General features: G+C 37.2%; 1 long non-coding RNA gene across 1 annotated transcript; it reads right to left on the bottom strand.

Annotated features, from left to right (window-relative positions):
- Positions 1-7,380: 7,380 nt before the first annotated feature.
- On the bottom strand, positions 7,381-10,799 carry LOC145606320 (uncharacterized). Its single transcript, XR_014105242.1, has 3 exons — positions 10,675-10,799; positions 9,234-9,300; positions 7,381-7,917 (listed from the first exon to the last, which is right to left on the bottom strand). It is a non-coding gene; the product is annotated as an uncharacterized LOC145606320 (long non-coding RNA).
- Positions 10,800-11,120: the final 321 nt, after the last annotated feature.

Below are 11,120 nucleotides of genomic sequence, written 5' to 3'. Positions count from 1 at the left end.
TTCAAAACTTGCACCGATATCGTGACCTCAAGCCTACTACGGACATTTATGGCAACATATAAGGGTCATATATGGTTCCAAACATCATTATATGATCTAAGATGTATCCCCTAGGGTCTCAAGACTTTTCAGCACCGGGACCCGTATCCTCAAAATTCCGCAAAGAGCGTGGATTATAACCTTCAATTTTGGAAGTTTTTGACCTTTTTTCGCCCGGAAATAAAATTTTCCTAGATGTTTACCATGGTTCCTAATACCCTCCCCCTGTCTAATTGAGTGGGTGGAACCATGCTATATACCTTTAAACAGTCAATTTACCTATTCCAAACTTGCACCGATATCGAGACCTCAAGCCTACCACGGACATTTTTGGCAACATAAAAGGGTTATATATGGTTCCAAACGTCATTATATGACCCTAAGATGTATCCCCTAGGGTCTCAAGACTTTTCGCCACCGTGCCCCCATAACCTCAAAATTCCTCATAAACCGTGGATAGCCTTCAATTTTGGAATTTTTTTACCTTTTTTCGCTCGGAAACAAAAATTACCGAGATGTTTTCCATGGTTCCTAATACACTCCGGGAGTCCAATTGAGTGGGTGGAACCATCCAATATCTCTTTAAACAGTCAATTTACCCGTTACAAACTTGCACCGATATCGTGACCTCAAGCACACCACGGACATTTATGGCAACATATAAGGGTCATATATGGTTCCAAACGTCATTATATGACCCTAAGATGTATCCCCTAGGGTCTCAAGACTTTTCGCCACCGGGCCCCGTAACCTTAAAATTCCTCAAAAACCGTGGATTATAGCCTTCTATTTTGGAATTTTTTGACCTTTTCTCGCTCGGAAATGAAAATTGCCGAGATGTTTACCATGGTTCCTAATACCCTCCGGGAGTCCAATTGAGTGGGTGGAACCATCCAATATGACTTAAGCAGTCAATTTACCCGTTCCAAACTTTCACCGATATCGTGACCTCAAGCCTACCACGGACATTTATGGCAACATATAAGGGTCATATATGGTTCCAAACGTCATTATATGACCCTAAGATGTATCCCCTAGGGTCTCAAGTCTTTTCGCCACCGGGCCCCGTAACCTTAAAATTCCTCAAAAAGCGTGGATTATAGCCTTCTATTTTGGAATTTTTTTACCTTTTTTCCCCCAGAAATAAAAATTGCCAAGATGAATATAATGGTTCCTAATATCCTCTGGGAGTCCAATGGAGTGGGTGGAACAATCCAATATACCTTAAAACGGTCAATTTACCCTTATTTGTACAACATATAAGGGTCATATATGGTTCCAAGCGTCATTATATGACCTTAAGATGTATCCCCTAGGTTTCAAGACTTTTCGCCACCAGGCCCCGTAACTTAAAAATTCTTCAAAAAGTGTTGATTATAGCTTTCAATTTTGGAATTTTTTGACTTTTTTTTCGCCCAGAAATAAAAATTGCCAAGATGTTTACCATGGTTCCTAATACCCTCCGGGAGTCCAAATGATTGGTTGGAACCATTTTTTTTTGAGGGAATTGGGTGGAACCATCTAATATGCCTTTAAACAGTCAATTTAGCCGTTCCAAACTTACACCGATATCATGACCTCTAGCCTACCACGGACATTTATGGCAACATATGAGGGTCATATATGGTTCCAAATGCAATGTATGACCCTAAGATGTATCCCCAAGGGTCTCAAAACTTTTCGGCACCGGGCCCCGTAACCTCAATATTACTCAAAAAGCGTGAATTATAGCCTTTAATTTTGGTATTTTTTAACTTTTTATCGCCAGAAAATAAAAATTGCCGAGATGTTTACCATGGTTATTAATACCCTCTGGGGGTCCAATTGAGTGGGTGGAACCATCTACTATGCCTTTAAACAGTCAATGTACCCGTTCCAAAGTTGCACTGATATCGTGACCTCAAGCCTACCACGATCATTTATGGCAACATATACGGGTCATATATGGTTCCAAACGTCATTATATGACCCTAAGATGTATCCTCTAGGGTCTCTAGACTTTTCGCCACCGGACCCCGTAACCTCAAAATACCTCAAAAAGCGTGGATTATAGCCTTCAATTTTGGAATTTTTTGACCAGTTTTCGCCCGAAAATAAACTTTGTCGAGATGTTTACCATGGTTCCTAATACCCTCCACGAGTCCAATTGAGTTGGTGGAACCATCCAATATGCCTTTAAACAGTCAATTTACCCGTTCCAAACTTGCACCGATATCGTGACCTCAAGCCTAGCCGGACATTTATGGCAATATATAAGGGTCACATACAGTTCCAAACGTCATTATATGACCCTAAGTTGTATCCCCTAGGGTTTCAAGACTTTTCGCCACCGGGATCCGTAACCTCAAAATTCCTCAAAAAGCGTGGATTATTGCCTACAATTTGTCGAGATGTTTACCATGATTCCTAATTCCCTACGGGATTCCAATTGAGAGGATGGAACCATCCAATATGCCTTTAAACAGTTTATTTACCCGTTCCAAACATTCACCGATATCGTGACCTTAAGCCTACCACGGACATTAATGGCAACATACAAGGGTCATATATGGTTCCAAACGTCATTATATGACCCTAAGATGTATCCCCTAGGGTCTAGAGACTTTTCACCACTGCGCCCCGTAACCCCTAAATTCTTCAAAAAGCGTGGATTATAGCCTTCAATTATGGAATTTTTTGACCTTTTTTGGCTCGGAAATAAAATTGTCTTGATGTTTACCTTGCTTCCTAATACCCTCCGGGAGTCCAATTGTGTGGGTGGAACCATCCAATATGCCTTTAAACAGTCAAATTACCCGTTCCAAACTTTCACCGATATCGTGACCTCAAGCCTACCACGGACATATAAGGCAACATATAAGGGTCATATATGGTTCCAAACGTCATTATATAACCCTAAGATTTGTCCCCTAGGGTCTCATGACTTTTCGCCACCGGGCCTCGGAACCTCAAAATTCCTCAAAAAGCGTGGATTATAGCCTTCAATTTTGGAATTTTTTGACCTTTTTTTGCCCGGAAATAAAAATTACCGAGATGTTTACCATGGTTCCTAATAGCCTCCGAGAGTCCAATTGAGTGGGTGTAACCACCCAATATGCCTTTAAACAGTCAATTTACCCGTTCCAAAATTGCACCGATATCGTGACCTCAAGCCTACCACGGACATTTATGGCAAGATATAAGGGTCATATATGGTTCCAAACATCATTATATGACCCTAAGTTGTATCCCCTAGGGTCTCAAGACTTTTCGCCACCGGTCCCCGTAACCTCAAAATTCCTCAAAATGCTTGGGATTATAGCCTTCAATTTTGGAATTTTTTGACCTTTTTTTTTGCCCGGAAATAAAAATTGCCGAGACGTTTACCATGGATCCTGATACCCTCCGGGAGTTCAATTCAGTGGGTGGAACCATCCAATATGCCTTAAACAATCAATTTACCAGTTCCAAACTTTCACCGATATCGTGACCTCAAGCCTACTACGGACATTAATGGCAACATATAACGGTCATATATGGTTCCAAACGTCATTTTATGACCCTAAGATGTATCTCTTAGGGTCTCAAGACTTTTCGCCACCGGGCCCAGTAACCTAAAAATTCCTCAAAAAGCATGGATTATAGCCTTCAATTTTGGAATTTTTTGACCTTTTTTCGGCCGGAAATAAAAATTACCGAGATATTTACCATGGATCAAGATACCCTCCGCGAGTACAATTGAGTGGGTGGAACCATCCAACATGCCTTTAAACAGTCAATTTACCATTTCCAAACTTTCACCGATATCGTGATCTCAAGCCTACTACGGACATTAATGGCAACATATAAGGGTCATATATGGTTCCAAACGTCATTATATGACCCTAAGATGAATCCCTTAGGGTCCCTAGACTCTTCACCACCGGGCCTCGTAATCTAAAAATTCCTCAAAAAGCATGGATTATAGCCTTCAATTTTGGAATGTTTTGACCTTTTTTCGCCCGTCAATAAAAATTTCCGAGATATTTACCATGGTTCCTAATACCCCCAGGGAGGCCAATTGAGTGGGTGGAACCATCCAATACCCCTTTAAACAGTCACTTTACCCGTTCCAAACTTGCATAGATATCGTGACCTCAAGCCTACCACGGACATATATGGCAACATATAAGGGTCATATATAGTTCCAAACGTCATTATATGACCCTAAGATGTATCCCCTAGGGTCTCAAGACTTTTCGCCACCGGACCCCGTAACCTCAAAATTCCTCAAAAAGCGTTGGATTATAGCCTTCAATTTTGGAATTTTTTGACCTTTTTTCTCCCGGAGATAAAAATTGCCGAGATGTTTACCATGGATACTGATAACCTCCGGGAGTCTTATTGAGTGGCTGGAACCATCCAATATGCCTTTAAACAGTCAATTTCCCAATTCCAAACTTTCACCGATATTGTGACCTCAAGCCTACTACAGACATTAATGGCAACATATAAGGGTCATATATGGTTCCAAACGTCATTTTATGACCCTAAGATCTATCCCTTAGGGTCTCAAGACTTTTCGCCACCGGGCCCCGTTACCTAAAAATTCCTCAAAAAGCATGGATTATAGCCTTCAATTTTGGAATGTTTTGACCTTTTTTCGCCCGGAAATAAAAATTGCTCAGATGTTTACCATGGTTTCTAATACCCTCAGGGAGGCCAATTGAGTGGGTGGAACTATCCAATATGCCTTTAAACAGTCAATTTACCCGCTCCAAACTTTCACCGATATCGTGACCTCAAGCCTTCGACGGACATTAATGGCAACATATAAGGGTCATATATGGTTCCAAACGTCATTATATAACTCAAAGATATATCCCCTAGGGTCTCAATTGTTTTCGCAACTGGGCCCCGTAACCTCAAAATTCCTTAAAAAGCGTTGATTATAGCCTTTAATTTTGGAATTTTTTGAACTTTTTTCTTCCGGAAATAAAAATTGCCGAGATGTTTACCACGGATCCTGATACCCTCCGGGAGATCAATTGAGTTGGTGGAACCATCCAATATGCCTTTAAACAGTAAATTTACCAGTTCCAAACTTTCACCGATATCGTGATCTCAAGCCAACTACGGACATTAATGGCAACATATAAGGGTCATATATGGTTCGAAACGTCATTATATGACCCTAAGATGTATCCCTTAGGGTCTCTAGACTTTTCGCCACCGGTCCCCGTAACCTAAAAATTCCTCAAAAAGCATGGATTAGAGCTTTCAATTTTGGAATATTTTGACCTTTTTTCGCCGGTAATAAAAATTGCCGAGATGTTTCCCATGGTTCCTAATACCCCCAGGGAGGCCAATTGAGTGGGTGGAACCATCCAACACGCCTTTAAACAGTCAATTTACCCGTTCCAAATTCGCACCGATATCGTGACCTCAAGCCCACCACGGATATTTATGGCAACATATAAGGGTCATATATAGTTCCAAACGTCATTATATGACCCTAATATGTATCCCCTAGGGTCTCTAGACTTTTCGCCGCCGGGAACTGATGTGTGTCATAATGGCACACATTTTACGAGCATTTAGGTTCTTTCTATTCTCTTTTCATAGCTTTCATGCTTAATAAGTGCTTAGATTTATGCTTTGTTGCTTAGTTTTACCTTTCTTATCTTATTTTGTAGCTTTTGTGCTTTTCGTTGGTTTTCTAGCCTTTTGTTCTTTATTTGCTCTATTTTCGTGGTTGTAGGTATTGGACGAGGTTCGGGTCTTGATTTTGGTGATCCACTATGGTGGAAGAAGCTTTTGGATCAAGTTCATGGAATTTGGGAAGCTCAAGATGCAAAGAAGTGGAAGTTCCAAGTCTTGGCTCATCTCTTGTGCTCCTTTCAAAGGAAGTGTGTGCCCTCAATATTAAGCCTTAGCTACTGCCACTCCTAGTGCCCATCACCATCATAAATCATGTGTGCACCCCTTAAGCTTGAAGAGTTGAAGATTCGAAGAAACCCAGCTGAGTGCGGCCGCACGCGTAGAAGGTGCGGGCGCACACGAAGGATGTGCGGCCGCACACCATGGTGGTGCGGGCGCACATCATGGTGGTGCGGGCGCACATCCTCTGTTGTGCGGCCGCACCGACGTGGGTCTTTTCCGATCGGATTTCGACGATTTTCTCTCTCTTCTTATACCTATTTGAACCCAAATTTTTGTAAGGAGTTTTCATAATAGAATTAGATCATATTCTTAGCTTAGTTGAGAGCTTCTCTCTCTAGATTTAGGGGTTAGTTTTAGTAGTAGATTTTAGAGAGAGAAAGTGAAGAATTTCAATGGTGATTGAGAGATTGAAGATCCAATGGTGACAATTGTATTGGAGATCTACTCTATTATCAATGAGCATTTCTAAACTCTATCTCATTTATTGTTTTGTTTAGTATTCATGTTTTGATTGTTTGATTTTGATTGGATTTTGATGATTTGATGATTGATGTTTGATTAGAGTAATTGTTCTTCTTTGATTGTTCTTCTTAGATTGTTAATTGTTGATTTCTTTAGTTGTTAGTTAAATTGATGATGTTGCTAGAGTAGTTGTTTGGTTAGGGATTTGGTGAAGCTTGTATTATGTAATGGATTGATGTAGATTGGGGATTTTGATGGAGTTGATGATGTGATTAAATTGGTTAATTGATTATGTGCTTGTGTGTGTTTGATTTAGGCTTGATCACCCTAGTTATTTACACTAGATTGCATTGTAAGTTCACATTGATATGGACCATCACTACAAGAAAAAGGGTAATTAGCGACGGCCAAAATAGTCGCAAATCCGTCGCAAAAATGGATTTGCGACGGATTTGCAACTACTTTGCTTAGTTGCCAAAGACCTCGTCGCAAATCCATTTTTGCAACTAATTTTTGAACAGTCGCAAATTTAGCGACGGATTTGCAACGCCTTTGCTACTGCCATTTAGCGACTAACTTTTAAATTTTAGCAACTAAACCATTGTTCGTCGTAAAATATTTGCGACGGATTAGCAACTACGGAGACCAATGTTTTATAACTACTTTTGCGACGGATTATCGACTACAAGACCAAGTTTTGCGACTACGCAAACTAGATTTATTGCGACAAATTTGCTACAACTGTGACTAATTTTTTTCGCGACGAATTAGCAACTACATACAAGACTAAACTTTTGCGACTACAAAACTAATTATTTGCGACAGATTAGTGACTATTGAAACTAATTATTTTGCAACTAAACTAACCAGTCTCTAAACCAAATCTTCAGTCGCTAAATTTTTGCGACTGACTATCAATATTTGGAGACCATAATTTAGCGACGATCAATATCAATCCCAAAAAAAAACGTACCCACACATTAATTTAAATAACCAAATGTTAATTTTATTCAAATATCCAAAATATCATCAATTTTATATCATTGTATTAAAAAACAATATTCAACCCATATGACTAATTGTTTAAAAAAAACACTTAATTGCATTAGTAGAGTGGGTGACTACGACGCAGGAGACAAGGGATGCCATCTCCTACAATGTTTTGTGCATAGCTAATTTTTCCTTCTTCCAAGTAGCTTTTTCGATCTCATGATTTTCGACAAATTCCTTAGCATATTTTAAGCTTTATGTCGCTATTTTTTGGCTTTCTTCTACCTTGTTATGGTTTTCTTCCGCCATCTTCTTTAATTCTTCAACTTAAGAGCTTAGTTGAGAAATCATGGAAGGAGTGGAAGATGATGCACGAGGGTGAGAAGTAGGATTGCTCTTGTATAACATTTGTGAAGTACTCCCTAAACCGTAGACTTTTCTTTCTTTTGCCCACCTACAAGCTCCAAGTAGACTTTGTCGGGGTTTATCTCAATTCCTTTGGTCTTATGTTCCTCAAGTTTTTCCCTGCATTAAGATATGTATTAGAAAACTATGGTCTCAATTGTTATATAAAAAAAATAAAAAAAAAATAAAAAACTGCAACACTTGTAGTAAAATAATTATTGAAAGTAATTATTAGTAAATATTTCGGCAGATTCTCCTTTGTAAATTGAACAATTCCCTCCAATAGGGTATGGCTTCAAAATAAACCTGTTTCAATTCACATTGTGCCATACCACATTAATCATTTGATTAACGCCGGCCAATTATTTTCATCCTCCAACTCAATTAGACAAACAAACAAATAATCTATAATATTTCCAAACATTAACTACCATATATATTTTTTATAATCTTAGCAAAATATATAAGTATACTCATACCATGACTTGTTGAGATATAATATGGTTCATTTTCCTTCTCTTCTCTAATGTCATCGTCTACCAAGTCATATACATCTTTGGGTTTTATCTTTATATACATTTTATGCTTATCTACAAAAATAACATTATATATCCTCAAACTAAACTAATGTATAAAATTCTCTCTACTTGAGATAACAAGAAGCTCAAATTAAAAGATGATGATATATGAAGAAATAATCATAATTATCTTTTCCCATTCACAACAGAAAGTCAATGGAAAAAATAAGAGTAACAACTTCTTACTTATAAATATATTATGTCAAGTATTTGTGTCCCTCATGAACTCTTTTAATTCCTATTCTTCCGGGCTTTTCCCTAGTCAACAATCTGTTTCATGTAAGCTTTTTTTTTTCTAACCCTTTTATTCTCTACATCTAATTTGGTTAGGTTATAATCACAGGACTTGTATACTAGGAATTGGGTTAGCAACAAATTTTGTAGAACCGTCGCAAAAGTAAAATTTCCTAGAGGATCTTTAACTCCTCAATTCATCATGTAATAAGAATGAGAATAATTATTAAAATGGCTACCAACTCTAAAGTCTTTAGGGGGTCAAAGTACAATGTAGTTACTAATGAATGAAAATGGAAATTGTAGCACTTACTCTGCATTCTTAGTCACCTTTTTAGATTATCTTGCTTAATCCCTAGGGGTATTTTAGTTTGTGTGTCGTTACTCTTTCCTTAACTGGCTGGACCTTGTTGGATATCATATATTCAACACCTCTCTGCCAAACTCTATTGTATGAACTATTTAAAATAGAATAAATCTACTAACCTTTGGTTAAAAAAAAGTGCAGTATCCTATAACTTGAGCCTACAACTAAAAGATTCAAGAACAAATTCTAAAACATGTAGCAAGCAGGGGACATACTAATGGATTAAAGATCTAATCGTAAAGATGCAATAAACATACCAAATTAAATCTCTATTTTTTCAATCTCGTTCTTTTTCACATGAAGTACTTCAAACGCTGCTTACAACTACACAACAAATAACGAAATTATAGGTTATATACAACAAAACCCCCCCAAAAAACGACTAAAAGCTCTTCAACTAGATGAAATTGAAGGGGAAAACAAAAAAACAAATCAGGTTGGTACTCAACTTTCTGGAAAAGGGTTCTAAGTATTTCAATAAACATAGCGAAATTCAATATATAAGGTTGAATAAATCGATTGGCAAATAGAATGACTCATTGAGTTATTAGGCAAATTGAAAGGTTAAATCTAACAAAAACTAAAATAATCATGCGAAAAATCTTACCAGATGAATCTTTATTCCAGTAAATCATATGGGTTGACAGAATTGATTGAAACTCACGAATTGAACTGCTGAACAAAGTAATTAATCACAAAAATTCAAAAAAAAGGGTAATGATTTAAATAATCAGGGTTCTTTAAGCAAAGAGTATGAGTTTAGATTGATATGTGGATGGATTGAAACTCACAAATTGAATTGAAGATTGAAGAATCGAGCGCAGAAATTGGGGTAATTTGATTATGCTCAATAGTGAGAGGTTAGGGGTTGAGGAAGACTCCAATAGTGGGATATTGGGAATAGTGAGAGTTTTGAAATGATTCACTTCATGAAAATTTAACACAGCATATGACTATTTCAGCAATTTCATAGTGTGTGTCTACCTAAGCGCTTAATAGACTGTATTTGTGGTAGTGTGAGACATCAAATATAATACATAAATGATTATAATTCACCATAACCCATCTAGTGAGAGCTAAATCTTTCCTTGTTCCACTCCATTCAAATTTTGTAGTGCCATATCATCCTCAACAGCAACATTGGCTAATTTAAGAAAAGGGATTTCCAATCATGTATACATAATATTTGTGTCACCATATGTCAACAAAAATAATCAAACAGCATAGTAAAATACAGTAAGAGAAACAACATTACAATTTAAATCTCATCAATAGTAGATGCAAAAAACTACAGTAATTACCAACATTGCCTAATTTGCAACGTTTAAAAGCAAAGTATATAGTAAATCATACAGAAATTAAAAAAAATTAGGGCTTTTTGCATATTAAATCATGTTTGAATGGTTTTACATTAATTGAGTTCAAAAATAAACCCAAAATTCGCAATTGGCAACCAGATTAAAATCAGTTCAATCCATTCGCAATAAACCAGATTAATATCAATTCAATCAATTCGCAACTCATTCAATTCGCAATTCAATCAATAATCAGACTAAAATCAGTTTGCAATTCGCAAACGAAACTTGTTAAAGTAAAAAATTGGACGAAAACTCAATGATAACCCTAAATCGCCATTAGCAAATTGCAATATGAGAAAGATGGAATGGACGGTAGGAAGGGGAAGCATGCGTAACTAACCTGGGAGGAGATATGGTGGCATGGCGGGGACAGATGAATATAACGACGACGGTTAGATTTTTTCTGAATTGAACTTGGCCTTCGGCTTTTTTTTTTAAGGAAGAAGAGTATGTCTGCAGTACTCTTCGTGAATAAGGATTAAGGAGTGATAATTGGGTTTTTTACGGCAACATCTAAGGGTTTTTAATTTTAGTAAAAAAAATAAAATAAAAAACTAACTCATTATACTAAGGGTTTATATTTCCTTGTTTAATAAAAGGGGGTTTTTATTTTTCATTAACAATGTTAGCAACTACCATGTTAGTTGCAAATCTTGCAATAGTAGTAGCAAATTTTATTAAAAAAATTGTTTCAAAATTATTTACCGTAGCAACTAATCTTTAGTCGCAAAAAATTATAAGAGCGTCGCAGATTAGCGACCACATAGCAACTACTACAAAATTAGT

Source organism: Chenopodium album, chromosome 22, assembly GCF_948465745.1.
Source record: "Chenopodium album chromosome 22, dcCheAlbu1.1, whole genome shotgun sequence".
Classification (NCBI taxonomy): Eukaryota; Viridiplantae; Streptophyta; class Magnoliopsida; order Caryophyllales; family Amaranthaceae; genus Chenopodium; species Chenopodium album.
Note: the sequence above shows the minus strand (reverse complement) of the source record. Positions and strands in the feature narration are given on the sequence as shown.